Here is a 24,829-nt window from a genome sequence, read left to right on the forward strand (position 1 = left end):
TCTACAGCTCAGGTGGTGGTGATGATTCGGCTCGTATGGGAAACGTAGAAGCGTAGTTCAGAAGTGCATGAAACGTTCCTGGCTTAATATGGCCTTGGCTTTCCTAAAAAACTTCTGCTTTTATCGGGCGGATTCCTTCAACGTGATTGCCGGAATTCCTTCACGGTCTGAGCCAGGACAGCGTCTGTACGATCCCGCGAGTCATCGAGCTCTGATATCCCCCCCCCCCCCCCCCACCGCGTCGGAGGTTCGAGTCCTCCCTCGGGCATGGGTGCGTGTGTGCGTTGTCCGTAGCGTAAGTTACGTTAGATTAAGTGGTGCGTAAGCTTAGGGACCGATAACCTCAGTAGTTTGGTCCCATAAGACCTTACCACGAATTTCCAAAATTCTGGTCTGCCTCTGATCTTGCTGCGAAACCTTCGTACTGAACATATCCTGCTGCAGTCAAGTGTACTTCTTATTTTATTCTTTTACATATTTCATCCTATCTGCCATACTTAATGGATGGTCCTACTGTACGCGGTAGACAAAGTGTCCGTATAACAGTAGACAACAACGTCCATATTATGATAATTTCCGCATAGTGTCTATTACCTCCACATATAACGTACATTATTCTTGAGCGCACCTGGAGATAATACTACGATTTTGTTTCCCGAACTGTGGTAAGAAAGTTTCAGAGTCTCGCGTGGAATATTTGAGGAACACTGTAGGCAACTCCATTTAGGGCAACAGGCGCTGAAACCACTCGTATGGAAACTCAAAATTAGTTAAAATTGTGTGGCAGGCCGGGATCCAGATATCCACACCATAATGTGCTCCTCCAATTCAGCACTTCACGGACCTGGTCTCAGCCCAAACTACCGCTACCTCTCTCTTACCAATCTAAATTCCGTAGTGTTTTTTCGACTACCGCTACGAGCTAATGCTCCTGAGATATAAATATGTTGCTGTGATTTTCGGTCCGAGGATTGGCCTGGCACAGTTCTCCATGTCATCCCATCCCGCCATCCTGTGCAAGCCTCTTCATCTTTGAATAACTACAGCAAGCTACACCCGTTTCAAACTGCTTACTGCCTTCACGCCTATGTCTGCCTCCACAATTTTTACCCATCTCCCTGCGTCAGTTACCAAACTGGCTATTCTTTGACGCCCCAGAATGCGTCCTATCAACTGATCCCTTCCGTTGCTCTTTATGAAACTGAGCTGCAAGGGTTAAACAAAACGTCCTATTGAGTTTTGTTTTCGCCGTTGTACGCAGGTTAATGAGGCATGAATAATATATACTGAGTTAAAAGGACTTCAGGAGTAAATCTAGTGCGAAATATTTGTGAGTTGTGAACCTACCGGATGTAAAAGCATTGAAAACAACACTGTCATTTTGGAAAGGATTCTACCTCGCACAAGCAGAAGTCTGTACGTCTTTCATCCATAGAGTGAACTGCCATTACAATCATTTGCGCAATGGCCGTTCTGTGAAAGTCGACATCAAAGTCTGCTGCTCTAAAAGTCTTGGATTATTTGCGTTAATGGGAGAAGTGCTGGACCTCGGACGGTGTACTGTACCGTCTCCACGTTTCGCTGGGGCGACCACTGGTTTTGCAGGGCTGCTGGAAGGTGACTGCTGGGGCGGTCATCGCGCGCTGTGCAGACATTCTGTTAGTACCAGGGAATCTTACGGTGAGATAACAAGTATTCAATAGGAGCGCGGCCCGTCAGTCTGCCTACGATTTCGCGAATGGATAAATCTGGAATTAAAGGTAGCAGAGTGTAACATAGCCGGACTCCAGCTGGATTTCGTGCAAAATACGGTATTTATGGAGATTGGAAAAGACGACTTGTGAAAGAGTGGTGGCAGATAACGGCGGAAAGAGGCAAGTTCGGCATTGTGACGGTTCTCTCTGTCACGTACCTGTATTACATGCTGCATACGGAATTATAACTGTGATGTTTTTCAACTCCTCGTTCGAAGTCGCGAATGAAACAACTGCGACTACTTTGCACAGTTTGGGAAAGTATTTTCGGTAAACAATGAAATATAGGCTGCTGCAATTAGGAATAAAGTAGACAACGGCGTCAGGGACATTAGTATAGACTTGAAAAAGAAAAAAAAAGACATATCCACGTGTTCTAACTATGGCCGGACATATGGTTATCATTTCGTGCCATGGATTGCAATATGTACGAGGGCGTGCTGAAAGCTAACGCCTCCAAAATTTTTTATGTGAAAACTGTTAAACCTTCTCAAATAAAACAAATATTATTAACACGCTTTGTGTCTGCGTGGCGTGTAACGTTACTGTGCCTGTGCGTGAGAAACGGCGTGCTCTAAATGAGTTTCGAATTCTGAGAGACCGTCCATACCTGGAGAACCCTGTCCTCCAGCATGGGAGTGCCGTGGCGCAGACGGGCGCTGCGACGCCTGCAACAACCCCATGCCCTCCGTTCGCTCGCATCGATCATCCTCCTTACAGTCCCGACTTTGCCCCATCCGATCTGTTTCTAGAACTTACACTACATCTTCGACGTCTTCACTTTGATAATGATGAAGCGGAACAAGCTGAGGTGACGTTGTGGCTCCGTCGAACAGAGTCATACATTCTGTATTGACGGTATCAAGAAACTGCTCTCCCGTAGGGAGAAAAATGTTCGTCCCCAGGGTGACTATGCCGAGAAATAAATATGTAGGCGTGAAGAACGAAGATCGTTATTTTACTTACGTATGTGTTAATTTAAAAACCTAAAGAGATTTCGCATAAAAAGATTTGAAGCCATTACTTGTCAGCAAGTCCTAGTAATTCGCCCGACCATGTACTTGGAAATCGTGTGAAAAGAAAGCCAGTACAACTTTCTCGCGACACTGCAACAACGTACGAGGCAGTGGCGCGTCCCACCAGCCCCAGGAATCGCAGATGGGCAGCCGACCGACACAGCGAGGGCAGCGCAAGGAAAACCGAACACACTTCCGTCACAGCGCGGTCCCTCCAAGTGCCCACTGACGGTGCGCGCGACAGCAGGCAACGCAGCAGACGGCTGCACTGCTGCGAGCAGATGAGCTCCCAGGCAGCCGAGCGTCGCCCAAACCTTCAGCCCCGCTGTTAAAGCCGTAGACGCCACAGAAGTGTCCAAAATGACGATTGCAGACGAAAACAGCAAACCAACGTGACAGTCTGAAAGATCTACACGGACAGCGGGAAGCAGGAGACGTAAGAAACAAGGACGAGAGAAAAACATTAACTGCGCAGAGTACGAAGCGCAAACTGGTCGAGTCGCTTGTGAGTCGAAGAAAGACAAGTGCCACCGAGCACGACCCCGCTGCCGCCCCTCTCGACAACCTGCTGCGCGTCACAGAACGAGACACGCACCGCCGACAGGGAGACTCCAAAAAAATACGTCTGGGCAGACGACACAAAACACTCAAACCTGAAAGCGATTTCACAACTCACAGTTACAGTCGTTCTATAAATCAACATATGGGAATGAAAATTTGTGGTAAGGTCTTATGGGACGAAACTGCTGAGGTCATCGGTCCCTAAGCTTACGCACAACTTAATCTAACTTAGACTAATTTACGATAAGGACAACCCCCCCCCCCCCCCCCCCCCCACACACACACACCCATGCCCATGCCCGAGGGAGGACTCGAACCTCCGACGGGGGGAGCCGCGCGGATCTTCAGAAGACGCCCCAGACCGCGCGGGGTTGCCGCGCGGCCCACATATGGACTCAGTTATGTTGTGTAGTGTAGCGTTTTACATGGTTTTAGTTTTACTTTGAATAACATAGGTGGATTAATTACAACCATCTCAGATCGAAAATGTAACAACTAACAGTGAACAAATAAACAGTCCAGCTTAACTCAGATTTTAATACACAGGGTGTTACAAAAAGGTACGGCCAAACTTTCAGGAAACATTCCTCACACACAAATAAAGAAAAGATGTTATGTGGACATGTGTCCGGAAACGCTTAATTTCCATGTTAGAGCTCATTATAGTTTCTTCAGTATGTACTGTACTTCCTCGATTCACCGCCAGTTGGCCCAATTGAAGGAAGGTAAAGTTGACTTCGGTGCTTGTGTTGACATGCGACTCATTGCTCTACAATACTAGCATCAAGCACATCAGTACGTAGCATCAACAGGTTAGTGTTCATCACGAACGTGGTTTTGCAGTCAGTGCCATGTTTACAAATGCGGAGTTGGCAGATGCCCATTTGATGTAAGGATTAGCACGGGGCAATAGCCGTGGCGCGCTACGTTTGTATCGAGACAGATTTCCAGAACAAAGGTGTCACGACAGGAAGACGTTCGAAGCAATTGATCGGCGTCTTTGGGAGCACGGAACATTCCAGCCTATGACTCGCGTCTGGGGAAGACCTAGAACGACTAGGACACCTGCAATGGACGAGGCAATTCTTCGTGCAGTTGACGATAACCCTAATGTCAGCGTCAGAGAAGTTGCTGCTGTACAAGGTAACGTTGACCACGTCACTGTATGGAGAGTGCTACGGGAGAACCAGTTGTTTCCGTACCATGTACAGCGTGTGCAGGCACTATCAGCAGCTGATTGGCCTCCACGGGTACCTTTCTGCGAATGGTTCATCCAACAACGTGTCAATCCTCATTTCAGTGCAAATGTTCTCTTTACGGATGAGGCTTCATTCCAACGTGATCAAATTGTAAATTTTCACAATCAACGTCTGTGGGCTGACGAGAATCCGCACGCAGTTGTGCAATCACGTCATCAACACAGATTTTCTGTGAACGTTTGGGCAAGCGTTGTTGGTGATGTCTTGATTGGGCCCCATGTTCTTCCACCTATGCTCAATGGAGCACGTTATCGTGATTTCATACGGGATACTCAGACTGTGCTGCTAGAATATGTGCCTTTATAAGTACGACACAACATGTGGTTCATGCACGATGGATGCACATTTTAGTCGAAGTGTTCGTACGCTTCTCAACAACAGATTCGGTGACCGATGGATTAGTAGAGGCGGACCAATTCCATGGCCTCCACGCTCTCCTGACTCAACCCTCTTGACTTTCATTTATGGGGGCATTTGAAAGCTCTTGTCTACGCAACCCCGGTACCAAATGTAGAGACTTTTCGTGCTCGTATTGTGGACGGCTGTGATACAATACGCCATTCTCCAGGGCTGCATCAGCGCATCAGAGATTCTATGCGACGGAGGGTGGATGCATGTATCCTCGCTAACGGAGGACATTTTGAACATTTCCTGTAACAAAGTGTTTGAAGTCACGCTGGTACGTTCTGTTGCTGTGTGTTTCCATTCCATGATTAATGTGATTTGAAGAGAAGTAATAAAATGAGCTCTAACATGGAAAGTAAGCGTTTCCGGACACATGTCCAAATAACATCTTTTCTTTATTTGTCTGTGAGGGATCTTACCTGAAAGTTTGGCCGTACCTTTTTGTAACACCCTGTATTTTGTCTGTAAAGTTGTGATGCAAGATTTTAAAGCAGCCTCCAATTGAACCCGACGGGTATTCTATCCTTCCAGTAAACATAAACAAAAGAACAGCGCATTATAAGTATGAAACGTCCCCTTTGAACAATTACACATGACTGTGCTTAAACTGACACACAATATTTTGTTAGCGCAACGCAATCTGACTTTCAAAATTCCCTACAAAAGAATGGCCCTGACTAACATTAAACTATACCTTTCACAAATCACTTACCTCACAAAAATCTTCGCTGCTCAAGCTACTGCAATACAGCGAGCGCCACTACTGCCAACTAAATAAAAGATTCAAACTATGGAAGGCACTAACTACTGATAGGGATAGTTAGCAAATGAAAGATATTAATAGAGAACGAACAATGTATTTACCTTGATATCATCATATATAAATATAGCAGTTCATGACAAATTTCAAAACTCCGCCATCTCTCTCCCCACATCCACCACTGCTGGCGGCTCACCTCCAACTGCGCAACGCTACGCGCTGTTCACAACCAGCTGCCTAACACTACAATGGCGAGTATTACAACAATGCAAAGCAGCCACAGACTGCACACAGCACAGCCAGTGATTTTCATATTGAGCGCTACGTAACGTTGCCAATAAGAAAACATAAACAGCCTACTTACATAGAGAAAACATAAACAGCCTACTTACATAGCCCCCATGCTCCCCACAAAAAATTTTACAAATTGGTTTGGGCAGTGCCCAATACAGATTTGAAAAAATTTTTCATAATTACAATAACAAAGATATCAAATGCACACACTTATTGATACAATGTTGGTCAAAAGCTCAAATTTTCTCACAGTCCATAAAGACAGTCCTGATCATTCGTCACAGTAAAATTGCAGTGTTTTTCTCAAAGTCTGAGCAGTAAAAGACAATGCACACAGACGTAGTGGATTTCCATGCAGTCTTGAAGAAGTAGTGTTGTCCTTCCAACGGAAAGACAATGCTGACTCGACATGCAGACAGGTAATGGGCCACAACAGAGCAAACCCACAGCAGAGTCAGTCGACGTTTTGAAGAATATTGGTAGTTAGGTCATCACAGAGCAGACCCACTGTAGTCCTGGTAGAGATTACGGTATTGGTGGGCCACCAGAGGTGAAGACCCACTGTAGTCCTTGTAGAAATAATGGTATTGGTGGATCATCAAAGATGTAGACCCACTGTAGTCCTTGTAGAGATAGCCAGCAGCCATCTGTTTTGACTGTGCAGGTGCACAATTACCATTGAAGAGTCTTGCAGATAATATAGCAAGTCCATAAACCACCACTTGTGCACTCACAAAGTTTTTGGAATTGTCCTTAGAACCAGCAATGCTGTTATCCAGTCCCTTGCTGAATTAGTAACACACGTGCAAACACTAACAGTCCCAACTTCTCACATATTGTCCATATACTATGACCAACAGAAACGTGTGCAGTGAAATGTAACTAACAAGTTAATAATATCATGAACTGGTGTCAATTACAATTTTATAACATAAGAATACAATAACAAAGGTACAAAATACATCATTAAAAACATAACAATACAGATAACATTTGTAGTACAGGCTTTACAAAAGAATCGAACTACCATATCCATCAGTGGAATTATGACATGAGTACATACATAAAAGATCAGAGTAACTTTCGAAACATCAACTTCACACATGAGCTTAAACAGAACAGAATTAATAATATCTAACATCTTTACAAAGTAAATAACATATTATTAATGCCAATTATATTCGAGGATAACAGTATTCCTCATCATAGTGAATGTAGCTTAATATTAAAAGAAGAAAAAATTCTATGAAACTACACAGAGACAGGAAGAAAACAAATACACAAGGGTACACTAACATATAGTGGGATAACACAAAAGGGAAAGGACAGGGTTTGTTTTACTGCAGTATTTTGCATGGAGATCTCCCTTTTTTCATCATTATTCCCAAAAAGTCCTATCTAAGTCTGATTTCTGTATTCTGTTCATATTTCTTTCAAAATAATTATTTCTGATTGTACAATACTCCTTTGGGCCCAAATCTTTTTTATATAACTTCGCAATGCATTCTTTACCTATTGTCCATAGTCAGTTTCTCATATAGTCTACCCCCTCTTAAGCTAACTTAAATCTACTGAGCTCAGATGCTAAACTAAGGGACGAGGCAATGCAGCAGCACATAAAACAATTAATATAAACAGCAATAAAAAAAATGGAAAATCACAAAGCAAGCTACAGTAAATCTAAATTACCAAGCAATGCAACATTACAACTAATATGAGCCAATGTGCAGCAACAAGAAAAATTACTGAGTAGTAAAATTGGCTTAGCAGAGTAACACAAAGTGAAATTCAGTAACACTACGCCTGGCAAACAGCAGTAACTTATACCTAAACATGACATAGCTCAAGCAGAAAAAATGTTACAGTAAAAACAACAATGCAGAAAAGGGAAATGTATATTCACATCTTAATATCTATGTAATTAAAGTGGTGCACCACAACAACTGATTGTAAAAAGAAATATTACCATGTACTTGAAAAGAAAATTATGTGTTACTGTTACTAGTTCCTTCTTATTGTTCTTTCCTTTCCAAGTGCTCCTTTTTTAAAGAATGTGGATCATAAAATAATTATTTAATAGATCTGTTGACGGAAAGTGTTCACATTAGCAAATGCATTTCATTTTATAAAAGCAATGCTGCAACACAGCTGGAAACCAGATATCAAATGAAATAAGCAACTATGAAAAGCAAAGCATAAAAATATCATTCAGTAGTCATGTGACATTTCATAAGTTAGTAGAAATTCTCTCAACTCTCATAGAAAGACGCTTGTCATAATCAGGTGTGCAGATGTAAAAATATTTCTTGTCATTTTATTAGGCATTTCAGTAAATATCATAAATTACGAGCTCCACAGTATGCTTTCAACAAGGAAAAGTCAGTAGCACGGACAATGGCCTCCCCTTTTTTTTTTTTCTACCTGTGCCGCTGAAAGGCTAATGGCTTTTTTTTTTTTTTCGGGCGGCTGTCACCCAGGTGGGTGCCCGCGACGCATTACGTGCAGGTGATCACTTAACTTTCTTACGGAAATATTTACGACAGCAGTTTCCGCTACAGTGACAGTCTCACATACAAAATTTCACGGGTCGAGAATTAGCGTTGCAAATCTGTAGAAACAAAATCCTACAAATATAAGTGTCCAAAAAAATTTTCGCCGGCATTGTGATACATTCACGCATTTACACACATTTCATAACTCTTAAAGTACGATTCTTGGTTTCCAACATCCTGTTTCACAAGTCAAGAGTCCCTACCCACTATTCATTACTCCTTACCTTATTACACATATACGTATCCATCGACACTCGTCAATATTTCGTCATTATAAATATGAAGCATAATCAAATAACTCATATAGCCTCAGCCTATTAATCATAAACATACCTCAGCAGCATAATACACATCGTCGTCGTAAAAATAACATCATAACACCTCAGTCAAATCTCAAAATCGTCGTAGCTTCCTCCAATAATTAAAAAAATTCTCTGCTCATGTCAAAAGTGTCATCTGCCTCAAACGTACCTTAAAAAACATGAATCCATACCAAATACATCATTCAAAGCTCTCATAGTATCACAATGGTTCCGAAAAAATATGAAGAGTTCACACAGTACAGACAAAATACAATTTCGTAAGTGTGAAGTTATCCAATGGTGTAATTACGTAAACATGTGTCACTGACGTAGTAAAAAACATGTTTATCTCTCAGTTAAATGATCAGATAGCTGTGTAATTTGTGTGTTAGAGAAATATGGTACCGATGTGTAAAGTTGTATAAGCAAATACCATATTAGCTAGGGTTCCTTGTGGTTGCCACACACATGGTACACAGAGTAAGCGTGTACCCCCCTGAGGATTAATGTAATTATACCCTCAGGTGTTACAGATTACAGCAATGGAATGAAATGTATCACGGAAAACTTTCTTTGTAATTAAAAAAAATCTTTAAAAATAAGTGTTTTAAGTATAAGATTAATCACTCAAATGCGTGTACTGTAGCGCTAAACTGTGCATCTTGTCGCAACATAATCTCTGTGGAAGTGTCGTAGTTATCGTCCTCCGAAAGCTAAGTTCTGCAGAAGTCAATGTACTTACCAAATGATAAACAAAAGTGAAATGCTTTGCGTATAGATATCGTAGTTATTATGCTTATTGGCGTGATGATGAAAGTACTGTACAGTAACGTATTGTTATGCCACGAAAAAGGCTGTCTCATTGTTGCTATACCACAAAAGTTAGTACTAAAACATGTTTTTCTTCCTAGAAGAATTCAGAAAACTGTGCAGATATAAAACAGATACACTGCAAAAGCAACATTGTGAATTGTCACTCATTAGTAGCGCCGTGATAACATCGTGTAGCTGTCACATAAACTAACCACTGTGTCGTCTGGTATCTCACAGAAAGTACTTTAAACCCAGAATGTATTTTCAAGTAAACCAAAAGTTGCATTAAAATCTCATTAGCAGTACCAGTATGTGTCCTAAGTATGTAAGCCTGATAGTCGTTACGTAATCGTGCAACTAACAAGCAAGAATGTACAATTAACAACACTGTGTCGTCTGTTCATTATAACAATGCATTCGTAATTTCTGTTTAAATAAGTTCTCTTGGTTCTTGACTGGATATTTCACTTCAAACATTGTTACATGTTAACAGATTCTAAATCTGACAAAGCATACTAGAAATGTGAAGTGAAAAGTTTTATGGCAAAGACAAAGTTAAAAAGCAGATTATCTTTCAATAAACGGTTTTACATGTGAAATGTGGTGTAAACCTTTACTCTTCCTAGTGTACAGAGTTTCAATTTCAAAGCAATTATCATGTTGTATACATCGGTAAAGAATGCTAAAATTTTTCTCCAGGCTAGCGTCTTATGTTATTTTTCTCGGAGCCAGCGGGCGCACGCGGCTGCCTGCTGTGCGAGTCATTGTCTGTCTCTTTGTTGGCGCGCGCCGTTATTGGGATTAGGAGACCTAACTTCTACAAATTCACTCTGACGAGAAGGCCCTGCCCTGTTTGAATCCCGCCAGTTCTGATGCAATTCAGGTCTGTCGTTACGAATATATCGTCTGTCGTCATGTCGGTAGTTCCTGTAGTTTCTTTCTTGTTGGTTAAGTGGTGGAGAATTTCTCCCTGAATCGTAACTGCGCGCTGGACCGTTGCATCTGAAGTTATTCTGTCTCCCTTGATAATAATTATTTTGGTTCCCATATTGCCTGTTTCTCTGATAGTCTCTTTGATAGTCATTACCGCGGAGAGGTGATCTTTCCCTGTAATTATTACTGCTCTGCCAACGGTAGTCATACGGGTGGTGTCTGTTTTGGTCACGATTTAGGTTGTAAGAATAGGCTTGTTGGGTCCAGTTATTACTTCTTTCATCGCGGAATTGCGACGGATGTGACCTGTAATTGTTGTGTTCCTGGTTTCGCGTTCCGCGATTGTCAGTGTAATTTGTAATTCTTGTAAGAGTCCCTGAAATGCTTCAATGTCGTCTTTGCAACGTCCTGCCAAAATAATATGTCGTAAATGTTCAGGCAGTTTGATTAAGCAAATGCGGATGAGTTCTGAGGGGCTGTATGGGTTTGAAAGATACTGATTCTTATGCAACATGTCTTCAAAATATTTCATAAGACTGGAAAATTCAGATTGTTCGAAACGTTTCATCATTATGATGCTATGTTTTACTCGGTCTTGTGTGGCTTGAGACCAATATGCTGAGAGGAAGGCATGGTAAAACTCTCCTTCACTGTGGCAATCGTGAATTACCGATCGCATTCTTACAGCTGGTTCATTCTCCAAGTAGCCACACATAAATTCTAATCTGTGTTCTAACGACCAGTTGGGAGGAAAACAATGCGAGAATTGATGGAGCCATGCTTGTGGATGAATGTCGTTGCCAGAATTCTTAAATGTTTTGAATTTACGTGTAGTAATGAACAGCTTATAGTCAAAATCATCATGTCGGCGAGTCGCATATCGGTCATTGTTAGGTCGTGTCGGCCGTTCCATCTCAAAATTCGGTGCACATTGCCAATTTCTTTCATAACTTCCGAAATGCCCTGTGTTATTATTTTGTGGCTGTTCCGTATTTCTGTGTCCCTCTTCCCGTATTGGGGCGCGAGTATCCTCTGAAATACGTAATTCTTGTATTACCTGTGTCAGCTGATCTTGTACTTCCGGGATTTCTCTTTTGTACTGTGTATTGATTTGATTTTGATTCTGTTTGAATTTTCTAATTTGTTCATACTCTTCTGTGTCAGTGAAGGCTACAGGTCTTGTGTCATTCAGATCATCATCTACCTTTGTAGATAAGTTAGTAACCTGATCCGAAAGTTCGGCTACTTTCTCCGATAGTGAACACATTTCCTCAGTGTGGTTTTCTGAACCAAGTTTCAGAGTGTCCATTTGTGTTGAAATCGAATCTACTGTGTCCTTTAAGTTTTCCTGAGTTTTTGCAAGTTGCTTAACCGAACTGCAACTGAGTCAATTTTAGCCCACAAGGTCTCATGATTTTCATGAACAATGGTTTGCAATTCTTTTATGGCTGCTTCGTGATTCTGTAATGCATTTTCATGCCGCGAAAAAATAGGTTGAAAATGCTCACAAATTTGTGTTTTTACGTCATTACAGACTTTTTGACATTTCGATTCAATGTTATGTAACTCAGTAGTTAAATCTTCACGTGTTTGTTCAAGTGTGGTGTCTAACTTTTGAAGATTTTGTTCCATTGTGTCTAACTGTTGCTGTGTTTGTCTCTGGTGTTGTTCCATTATGTCTAACTGTTGCTGTGTTTGTCTCTGGTGTTGTTCCATTGTGTCTAACTTTTTAAGATTTTGTTCCACTGTGTCTAACTTTTGAAGCTTTTGCTGTGTTTGTCCCATTTGTTGTATTAATTGTAATAACAATGCATTGGTGTCTGAAACATGTTCCTCAGTGCTTTTCGGCAGTGAATTTACACCGGAAACATTCACATTTTGACAAGCAGAAAATGTGTCTTGACTTATTTGAGAAAACGGTGAGGATCCAAAACCTGAATCTACAGTATTTGCGAGATCGTGTCGTGTCATTTCGGCTTCCTGAGGCGAGCTATTGCCGACCGATCGATCGATAATGCTTCCCTCTTCACTAATTGTTTCACTGTCCACGCCATTGTTTGACGCCCGCTCCATTTCCCTGTGCACAGTTACCAAATTACTACTTTGAACATTAGTAAATTCATTACTCTGCGGCGCTGATAAGCTACGCTCGTCGTCACTATTATTTCTCAGTTTAGTTTGGAGCCTAGTGTTACGTTTTTCACACGCCATAATTGTCACAATATTTCACACGGTAACACAGAAAAGCACAATTTGAAGTGCAAAAATAGGAGAACACATTAACATAGCACTGAAAATAATATCTAGTTAATTGCAAGCGTAGCTGCGAAATACTTGGTGCAAATCTATATGCATGCCACAACTGTTTTACTGTACAACAATGAAAGGCTACAACTACAAAGGAGATTCTCTCTACAATTACGCGCTAGCAATAAACAAAAGCTACACTAAATACACAAACCACAAGAAAAAATCAGAAGATTCCAGTGAGGTATCCTAGGCTAAGGGTCGACATATGAAACGTCCCCTTTGAACAATTACACATGACTGTGCTTAAACTGACACACAATATTTTGTTAGCGCAACGCAATCTGACTTTCAAAATTCCCTACAAAAGAATGGCCCTGACTAACATTAAACTATACCTTTCACAAATCACTTACCTCACAAAAATCTTCGCTGCTCAAGCTACTGCAATACAGCGAGCGCCACTACTGCCAACTAAATAAAAGATTCAAACTATGGAAGGCACTAACTACTGATAGGGATAGTTAGCAAATGAAAGTTATTAATAGAGAACGAACAATGTATTTACCTTGATATCATCATATATAAATATAGCAGTTCATGACAAATTTCAAAACTCCGCCATCTCTCTCCCCACATCCACCACTGCTGGCGGCTCACCTCCAACTGCGCAACGCTACGCGCTGTTCACAACCAGCTGCCTAACACTACAATGGCGAGTATTACAACAATGCAAAGCAGCCACAGACTGCACACAGCACAGCCAGTGATTTTCATATTGAGCGCTACGTAACGTTGCCAATAAGAAAACATAAACAGCCTACTTACATAGAGAAAACATTAACAGCCTACTTACATAAGGTATTAGCACTACCAGACTTAATCGTCTATACCAGAACAGACGTCATGTTATTACGGGCGGGAACCAATGATGGCAATAAAAAGATATTGGTCCGTTGCGCTCACTTAAGTACAGACCGTGAAACAAAATATGGGACCTATATTTTAGTCAAACCGCACCTATAAGTCGCACATGTGACTGCTTCACCTAGTGGACGAGAAACTGCTTGCACCATCACAACACGCGCCTTGTTAACATCTCTGCGCCCTCAGGTGCAGAGAACAGATAAGCGCGCGGTCGTTTCTTCAGTACAGAAATTTTGGAAACTGTTCTAAAGCCACATTTGAGCGAGGAGACTGTGTGCTATCGGAAGAAGGCCAGGTCCTCACGGCAAACGAATGTCGCGAACTGCAGACTCTGGTGGACAAATTGTACCTCGCGGGCACGTGGCGGAATCTCCGCCCACGCCACACAGAGAGGAACTTCCATTACCCACGACGACGAAGCAGAATCGACAGTCTCTACATATCACGGTCCTGTTCCCACCAAACAGCCAGTTCCACAGACCACCGTACTTCTGCCGCGTACTTCTTCCTAGCATAGAGAAATACCCCCGCCAGGGAGTCGAGAAACCAACGAGGCAACATCTCCAAGAGTCTAGTCCTCGCAGTATGATTTTCATTTTGTGGGAACAGAGTTTGCAGAAAAAAGTGACGTACAGCAGTACTTTGATGCGGTGGTCTTTTGTGCGATGCCGCCAACACGACAAGAGCTACTCTCAACTACAGCACAGGAAAAGCTTTCTGGCGAAGAAGCACTTCGAAATTCTGCATGTAGTGCCTGCGACGCCCGGTAAAGAAGCAAACACAGTTATGTTGACACACATAATCGAGGACAAAGCGAAATAGTTGCATATAAAAGGATCACGCACACAGAGGATGGCACTGGGAAGTCTACCACTAGGTTCTTTTGACATAGAAGGCGTATCGATACACAAAACATATCGCGAGAGAACCAGGGAACGACGGAAGGAAAACACCGAGTTATGCAAGCGGAACGAGGGCAGCATCGGAACACAGGACGCCATTTAACATGAAACACGGTAATGTCTTACAGAAAATTTCCAGAGGAAAATGAAAAGAACGCGACTGCTGGTCTGCTGCGCGAGGTGCCACGAATAGTTAAGGAAACCGGCAGATTCCGTCTGACCAGCGTTACACTGGCGACGACCTTCACGACGCAAAGACGGCGAGTCCAAAAGACCATCAAATCCCCCGAATGGGGCCTCCCGGCCAACAATGCCATACGATCATTTCATTTTTCACTACCCGGAACAGACGGCCTGCCAGTGGAAGTCTACTTGGGATACTGGGACAGCCTGAAAGATCCCCAACGGAATCGCAAATGGAACATATGTCCCAACACAATTCCACGAAGGTCGAGTTGTCCTAATCCCAAAAGTCAAAATAACTACGAAACGGAAAATCTTCGACCAATCACACTTCTACACTGCGACTATAAAACCCGATGTGTTGCCGAGCACCTAAGGAGGGCCATGAAAAATACTATTAGTGTGAATCACACTTGTGCCCGCGACTCGATTGGATATGCAACAGCCAGCCGCACACGCCACGGCAATAATATCAATAGACTTTAAAAAAACCATTCGACAGGTTCAGCCATGAATATCCCATGACACTCATGCACGATTTAGGACTAGAAAAAGAAATTTAGAGCTTCAGTCTTTAATCTGCTGACAAATTCCTGTTCTCGAGTGTTCATCAGCGGAGAAACGACTGGTACTTCTCCTATCAATGCTCAGTAAAATGCACATTATGTGTTGCACCATTTGTCACCTCGCTCGTTTCATTACTTTGCAAAACATCCTCATTCCGCGTGGATCTGAGTGTGGAAAACTCACGCACAGTTTTTAAAGCTTGCGTGAATGATCTAGCAATATTCACTATAAATGTCCAAGACTTGGGCAAGCTAAAGGAAGATTTAAATCTATACGAAAGAGTACCGGGTGCAGCGATAAACCCTACGAAAACTGTCCCGATTGCCATAGGGACAAACACAAGAAAATTTCAGCGGTCTTGGTACGTAATAAAAGAGAAATACAAATCCGTCTGAGTGCATGTCTAAGCCAATATGCAAAAGTAAAGGAAAAGGTAGTGTACAACTGATGAAAAAGTTCTACAAGAGTACTAGCTAAGGCAAACTCAACAAGAAACCTATTATTGACGAAGTTAAAGGTAATAAACATATATTTTCTATGAAAAACTTGGTTTATCGCCCGAATTCTAGACCTTCCGAAAGGACTGGTTGAGCTATAATACAGGTGGTCTACTGTCTACTGTTACGTGGAGACATATTCAAGGTCGCGTACACCACACGCACACTAAAGTCAGAAGAACAAGGCCTCTGCCTGCTCCATTAATGTCGAAGTGCGCCGCCTTGCTGATACAAAGGACTTCAAAATCACAGAAAACAACCGTCCCGTGTGACAGTCGTCTTGTTGGAGAAACAGAGACCAGAGTCCGAAACAGCGCCAACGGACCACAAAAAAATACCATTTACACTCGACTACGTGCAACAATACTACAAGCAAAAGGGATCGATACTAGGAAGCTCCCACTGTCACAGGGAGAGGATGAGAAGAAAATATGATGCAGTCAGAGGCAATGCACTGAAGAATACTACTAAGTCAAAATTTCCGCAATACTTGTGAAAATTACGCGCCGGTCATTTGTAGAAGCAGAGCTCACGACCGATAGTGTCTTAGACGTGTTCCATCCGAATCAGATCCGGAGGACTGGAAGACACCATCGCCGCAGAGGAAGATATGAAGCATGAAGCGATCCAAGAGGTCAGTAACGTCAACGTACTCCATATCTGATACTGTCTTCGATTATTATGACAGGTCCCATGGAAGCCCAGGTGAATGTCCCGGATACCACAAAACTGCTCTCATAGCCCCGAGTCTGTGGCGCGGTCCATGTTTCGAGCAGGCGTTGTGTGCATGACGGTATATCCGAACGCTCGACAGGCGATACGGTTCCATTGATCCACGGTCGAATCTCGATGAGCGCATGCGCACTGTATTCGTAACTGACGAAGTCGTTGGGTCAGCATGCGAACACGTAGGGATCCTGAAATTCGGAGGCGTATGTTGGACAGTGTGCAGTGGACATTGTGCTCCAAAACACTTAGGCTTACACCAGGGTTGTACTCTGTCGTCATACCTGCCTCAGATTGCTGCTGACCGTCACGTTCTGTGATGAAACGTGGAAGTGCATCACCGTTTGGGCCGACTCGCAGTTTCACCGTTCTTCAACCACTTTCCTTAGACGCCTGGCTGAATGTTACGGCAGGTGTAAATCTAAGTAAGTACGCATATTACGAGGGCTATCCACAAAGTACATTACGTTTTCGTTTGTGTCCGTTAGGGGCGGGGCTAGCGCGGCCACCTTGGTGTCATGGCATTCCGCCGCTCAGTCGCCACCCTGCCGTGCTAGTCAGAGGTTCGTGCTGTACTCCGTTGAGTTGCTGTGACAGTTTGAAATGTCAGCGTTAATTGAAAATGCCGCCAAGTGTGGAGTGCGTGCTGTAATAAGGTTTCTGACTGCAAAAAACTGTACACCGATAGAAATCTATCGCCAGCTTTGTGAAGTGTATGGGGACAACATAATCACTGAAAGTGGAGTGCGTCAATGGGTCATAAAATTTAAAAATGGCCGAACTAACGTTCACGACGAAGAGCGAAGTGGAAGACCCAGCATAGTCACTGCCGAACTTGTCGAAAAAGTCGATGCCGCTGTCCGTGAAAACCGTAATTTCACAATAACGGAACTCTCTATGAGTTTTCCACAAATTTCACGAAGTTTGTTGCACGAAATCATTACCGAAAAGCTTGGTTACCACAGGTTTTGTGCAAGATGGATACCAAAAATCTTGACAGAGATTCACAAAATCAGCGAATGGTTGCAGCGTTAACGTTTTTGGACGCTTACGAGAAAGATGGCGACTTATTACTCGATTGCATCGTTACTGGTGACGAAACATGGGTTAAGCGTGTGAACTGCGAGACAAAATTGCAGTCAATGCAGTGGGGACACACAAATTCCCCCCAAAAACCCAAGAAATGCATGGAGACAATGTCGGCAAGGAAGGTGATGGCGACTGTCTTTTGGGACAGAAAAGCCCGCATCTCGTGGTCGTGCGGTAGCGTTCTCGCTTCCCACGCCCGGGTTCCCGGGTTCGATTCCCGGCGGGGTCAGGGATTTTCTCTGCCTCGTGATGGCTGGGTGTTGTGTGATGTCCTTAGGTTAGTTAGGTTAGTTAGGTTTAAGTAGTTCTAAGTTCTAGTGGACTGATGACCATAGATGTTAAGTCCCATAGTGCTCAGAGCCATTTTTTTGGGACAGAAAAGGTGTGATTTTTGTGGATTTCCTGGAAAGAGGCACTACAATAAACTCTCAAAGGTATTGCCAAACTCTGCACAACTTCAGAAGAGCAATACGAAACAAGCGCAGGGGAAAGTTTGGCTCAAAAGATCTTGCCGATTCACGACAACGCCCGGGCCCACACGGCAAATGCCACTCGTGAAGTTCTCGAATCTTTTAAGTGGGAGTTGTTTCCTCATCCGCCGTACAGTCCCGACCTGGCACCGAACGACTTCCACTTATTCCCAGCAATGAAGAAGTGGTTGGCTGTGCAGCGTTTTGATGACGACGCACAGCTTCAAGAAGAGGTAACCACGTGGTTGAAGGCGCAGGCGGCCGAATTTTACGACGAAGGAATTTCCAAGCTCGTCCATCGCTACGATAAGTGCCTTAATTTAAATGGCAACTATGTAGAAAAGTAGTATTTAAGTGTGGCTTTCATCTGTATGAAATTAAAAAAATTTCCAATACTTTATTTATTTTTAATTCCAAAACGTAATGTACTTTGTGGATAGCCCTCGTATATGCAGAGAATGCAGTGGCGCTACTTTCCAACCAGAAGCAACTTCTAGTAATGTCCACAGGCGACTTCGTAGCCTTCGGCGAATCATACTTTCTAATCCTCCTGCGTAGCGTTCATTTCGCTTATATTCAGGAGCGGTGCCGCCTGATACGTAAGCAGATCCAAGTGTAGCTTGTATCGTTTTCAGGACCATGATGAAAATCACTTTCGGTCTTAGAACAATTTTCTTTGATGAATCGTATACTTAGGGGCCAGTGATAAAACCTAATACTAAAGTTACTGAGAATTTTTTATGCAGCAAAACTTGGCCCAGGCGTTCAACTGAGCAGCGAGATGGTTTTTCGGTTACATTATGGAACGCATTCGATTTATCAGCTATTTCTTTAACCATATTGTTCTGTGGTGCTAAGTAAGCCTGGCTTTCTCAGTTTCTGTTGAGTCTACGCCTTCTAGATCAAAGAGCACGTCATGGTCACCAGAGGCGTCCACGCCCTCTACCATTGCCCATGCCATCGTCCGCCGTTTCAATGTATAACTGTCACAGACTAAGAAGTTGAAGAAAGTATTGGCTACAGCACAGTATGCAGCAAGTGTACCGCTTTGACTGTTAGATTCCAAATAGCGGAGAGATACTTTCAGAAGAAACGGTCTAATTATGAGGCACTTACGCGTCAAGCACTTGCGATGCCTTTTACACGTTGAATACGAACATATGGAGACAGATATTGCGCGGAAAATCCAGAAGTGACATTCCATCGCATTAATTATGAATGTCTGGACGGTATTTTTGTTGTAATGTGTTACGGGACCAAATGTTGTAATCCTTCGGTGAGACAAGAACTCTGGAAGATAATTCCGTCGGGAATTAATAGCTCTTAGTGTTCTTCCAGTGACAACTACGTCCCACAGCGGTGCCGACGCGCGGTTCTGACACACTTCTCTGCGACGCATCTGATGCTCGTTTGTTACTGACGATGTTTGCTTGCTAGACTTCAGTTGAATCCATTACGTGGTCTGATATTCCGGAAGTGCGCGTTTCCTTTACTGAATCGCAGTAGGGAACTTTGCAGGAGACTCTCCAGAGTCCAAGAAATAAGCCTAAAACTTAATTTCGGTGTGTGCAGCCTTCATGATCGAATTAACGAAATGTATAGGGTGAATACATATTCGCGCATTCGGACTACGCAGGGCGATTCCTCCCATACTTGGAGTACAAAAGTGCCTGTCACGGAACTTTGTCCTGCGCATATTTCCGGCAGTAAATGGACGTTAGAGATTGGAAATTTGGCAGCACTGTCGTCACACGTACGGTAACGGCCGCTGTCATCAGATAGGCGCCGTGCTGCGCAGACGACATCGTTTTGGGTTAACACGCAGCAGGTCGAGGGTTTTGTTCTGTGTCGAGGCGCGTGTCTTTTTATTTGCCAATTTCATTCCGCCATATAATACTGTGCTATACGCCCTTTCTTAAGCCACATGTATCCGACATTTACGCAGTACATGTTTGGAAATTATTTGCAAAGCACGTTGTTAGACCTAAAAGAAATGTAATGGACGTGAACGTGGCAATAATAATTGTTGGTACTAATCGATGGGATCATTGGGGGAGGGTAAATAGAAAACGAGTTTGGAATGTAGTAGATGCAGTTGATGTGAAACAATTAGCGTCGACGACGTGCAAAAGGCTTCTTTAAAAGCTGACCGGAGGAAACGATTGTACCTTTATTTCTGTGTGTGTAGCATGTAAGTATAAATGTTTCGTAGAAGACCCACTGTAATCGCCGTATGAATATTATGACACACTGTACCACATACGCTGCATTTAGCAAATAAAAGCAAATACGCCCCGAAACAGCCTCGAACCTTTGACCTCCTGCATGCTATCCCAAAACATTACCCAGTGCACCAACTGCACTGCACTCCTGCTACATGCTGACATAGACAGTTATCGTACATGTGACTACAGCGTTTGCTAGATTGGCGATCTTAAACGTCCATTTACAGCCAGAAATATACGCAGGACTAAATTTTGTGAGATACATTTTTGTGTTGCTAGTCCGCAGCTCGTCGTCTTGCGGCAGCGTTCTCGCTTGCCGCGCACGGACTCCCGGATTCGATTCCCGGCAGGGTCAGGGATTTTCCCTGCCTCGTGATGACTGGGTGTTGTTCTTTCCGTCTTCATCATCATTCATCCCCATTACGGTCGGAGGAAGGCAATGGCAAACCACCTCCGCTAGGACCTTTCCTAGTAGGCGATGCGGGTCTCCCGCATCGTCCCCAAAGCTCCTCGGAGTATGGGACATCATGATCATCATCATCATCATCATCATTAGTATGTGAGAAATCGGGCCGCAAACTCAGAGTGCGCGAACTTCTCTTCAGTCTGTGTTTACTCAAGGCATCTAGGATACACGGATATAAGAGAATCGAGTTCTGTCACAACATCGACACACAAACTACCGTTACTTGTGATTCCTTGATCATTCAGTGATTTATTTGTATGTTTTCTGCGATCGAAAGAATGTCCAAATATGACTTAATTTACGTAATAATCTGTAACTGTGAAAGAGTTATTTCCAGATAAAACAGAATGAAGAGGACAAGATTTCAAATATCTGCCTTTTTTTCATCTTCCTCTTCAACATCTTTCTAACCAAAGAGAGAATCAGTTGATCATTTTGATGCACTGACTGACAGAAATTGTTTCGGTGTTTTGAAAATTTCGTAAGTTGCATTTTGTTTCCAAATTTACAAGTATGAACGCCTTTCCCATGGCTGTTTCTGCTCTCATTTTGTGTATCAGATTGATTAACGTAGATATATAGAGAGAATTCGAAGATGACATCTAAGACAATGTAAAATTATTCAGTATGACACAAAAAGCGATGAGGAGCATCACGGCAACTTGAGGAGTGAAACCGCTCTCAGTATTGGCAAAATACAGCCGTAAATATTCACGCGAGCGCGTGTGTTTGGCTGGACAGGTCAGGTGTAAACGAGTCATCGAAAAGATTGCAGACAGGAAGTCATTCACCTATTTGAAGCAAAGGTGAAGGAGAGAAGAGGGAGAGGAACGACTCGCAGTGAGTGTGTGCACACAGCTAGCCTCGGGACGACGCGCCGGGTGGTTACAATTAAAGTGTCGCTACTCACGGAGACCCCTTATGGCCTGCAATTATCATACGGTAACGAGACTTGGTATACATGGTAATAGGTCAATGCGGAACCGATTTGCGCTTGGAAAAGTAATTCCGAGTTTGGCCACCAGGTGGAAATCTGGCGCTGTACTCTGTTTGTACGACGTGTGCGTGTGTGCGTTGTTATTTGACAGGCCGTAACGTGACTGGACAGTGTGGCTATCGAGAAGACAGACCGTCCGCTGTTAGTGAAACTGTGTTTTTTTTTCTTTTTTTATGAACTGCTGCATTGAGAGAGTACCGCGGAGTGAGAGGTCGGAGGAGAGGCCCAATGCCATTAAATGGTTCAAAGGAAATGTTAATGAAACTGGAAAGCACGCGTGAGGTCGGTGTGACACCCAGAAGAGGAGAGGAAGGCGTTCTGTGCCGCTGCTGCAACTGACCGTGCGGCCCGTGCCCCGCGTAATGTCAGTCCTCGTGCAGTGTGGCGACAGTTCGTCCCTCCCGTCGTCAACAGTACGGAAGGTTTTGCAGTCTATTTTACACTGGTATCCGTACAAGTGCACAACTGAAGCCTCATGATCCGCGGCAACGTTTTGAATTTGCCCTTCGGTTTCTGGCACGGACAGAAGTTGATGACATGTGACCCGAAAATATCCAATGGAGTGACGAGGCTCATTTTACCCTACAGGGTGCAGTGAATACACTTATTGTGCATGAAGAGCCAGTGCACTCGCCGTATGTGGCTGGGTGTTGTGGATTCATAAGCACCTTCATTCAAGCCTGTTCTTCCTTGAAGAGAATACACTCCCACCCCCTTCCCCCTCCTCGGAGGGCCTGTGAGGTGACTGTGACGTCTGCACGTTGTCAAGGCCTCGTCGTACAGCGTGTGATTCCTGCTGTGGAAGAGAGCATCAGTGTGGAAACCACAAACCAGTGTTGACGTGAAAGGTGGGGCAACACCTCTTCTCGTCCGCCCAGCGAAAGGCCTGCTCAATGCAACCTTCCACGAATGTGTCATCTCCAGAGGTTTTCCAGATGTATGGCCCGCAGGATCGCCTGATCTGAATCCATGTGATTTATGGCTCTGGGTATATCCAAGAGAATGCGTTCACCTGAGGCGCGTTCCGTCTCTACCTGATCTGAAGGCCAGTATACAGCAACTCGTTGCCCAGATTTCACACAGACTGCTGCGAGCAACTGTTGACCTCGTCGTTTTACGGATGAAGTATCTCGTCGACGTCTCCGGCGTTCATACTGAACAAACTGTAGATGCGGAGATTAATAATAAAATGAAAATTATACTTTCTCACTTATCTGACCTTTCAGCCTACGTCCCGTTCCTAACCCGTTTCATATGGTAACATTTCCGTAGGTGTTTCTTGCATTCAAAGACCCAGATTTCCACCTGGTGGCCGAAATTGGAATTATTTTTTTCTGGCGTAAATCGGTTCCGTATTAACGCATTAGAATATCTACCAAGTTTCACTGCCATACGATAATTAAGCCCTTACTCGACCTCTGTATCTGTACTTCAATTATAGCTTTCACATACTATTACTGTACGGCAAACAGAGAGTAGTCAGTGCATACTTTCCAGAATAGATATGCATCTGACCTCACCGTTTATTAGCAGACTGTAAGAAACATATGTAGATTTGATATCATACGACACAGAAAACGTCACAATTCACAGAGCCGATTTCGTCTCTTGTAGTATGCAGCTGGCAGAGGGGAATCTCTAATGGATTTATCATTCTCCGTGGTCACTGTGCACTTCCCTATTATATCGGCAGACATTTGTAGTCTACCTTTGTCGCATATCAGTGCTCACCTATAGCTGGGACCTGGTTCTGGGAAAAACCGCCGAGGTGAGTTTGTGTCCAACCAGTGGCACAGACGGAGATACAATGAAAGAAATTTCACCTCATATGCTAGTGTTTGATTTACAGATCTTCTCGAGAAATTATTCGAGAAACATTAGTTATTGGACGTTTCCTGTTGAGTTTAAGGGTGGAGTGGGGTTAACTGGATGATAAAAAAAAAAAACAGTGGGTTTAACGAGGTGTTGATGATTCATAGCTGCAGGAATGTCGTTCCGGTCCCGGAGCACGAAGATTCGCTCGCGTTGCGCCGGTACCACCCGGCACCAGCCGTCACCGTCTTCGCGCTTTCGGCGCACCCGGATCAACCACCAATGATTACGCACGACGTGGAGGTTCGCGAAATGGGCCTGACATATTGTGAAATTACCCATGTACGTTGGAATGCGACTTACTAATTTCTTCCTGTCATCTGTAATTCCTAGAAAATCTCATGTCCCTAAATAGGTCTGTTTTGCACGAGGAATTCCAACTATTCACAAAGATTTATTTCTGTTTGTTAAGTATTGTTGAAATACCGCGATAGCCAGAAGGTAGGTGCGGGAGTGGTGATGGGCTGGATTAGCTAATAAACGCGTAATGCTTTAAAACACATTTATTACAGGTAAAATTTCCCGGCCGATAAATAGCATATTAATTGTACCTTTAACTGATAACGTCCTCACTGGACTTAATAAAACAAGCATTACAGAAGAAAACACAGTTCTTTTAAACACTGAATTGCTCAGATAACTTAAAATGCCAGAAAATGATGGCAAATACAAGCCAAAAGATCGTTACGTTGGCGAAATTTACTAGTGACCAAAATAAAGTTGCAAGACACTAACAAAGTTAAAACAAGTTAAAACCTTACATAAAATTCCATTAAATGAGTTACTTCCTGAGCCACTTAAAGAATTAAAATTTACGTATCAGTAAGGCTGCCCGTTGTCTCAAGAATTACGGGAACAACAGACTAGGCACCACGCCCAGAACCAGCATCAAACGAAGTAGCGGTAACAAGGGACCACTAAGCAAGCCATGCCATACATAACGCTCGTCAGCCATCAGTGCAAGCTCTAGGATTTTCGAAGCACAATTGTTAAGGTAAGCCGGCCGCGGTGG

The sequence above is a fragment of the Schistocerca americana genome, chromosome 8, assembly GCF_021461395.2.
Source record: "Schistocerca americana isolate TAMUIC-IGC-003095 chromosome 8, iqSchAmer2.1, whole genome shotgun sequence".
Lineage (NCBI taxonomy): Eukaryota > Metazoa > Arthropoda > Insecta > Orthoptera > Acrididae > Schistocerca > Schistocerca americana.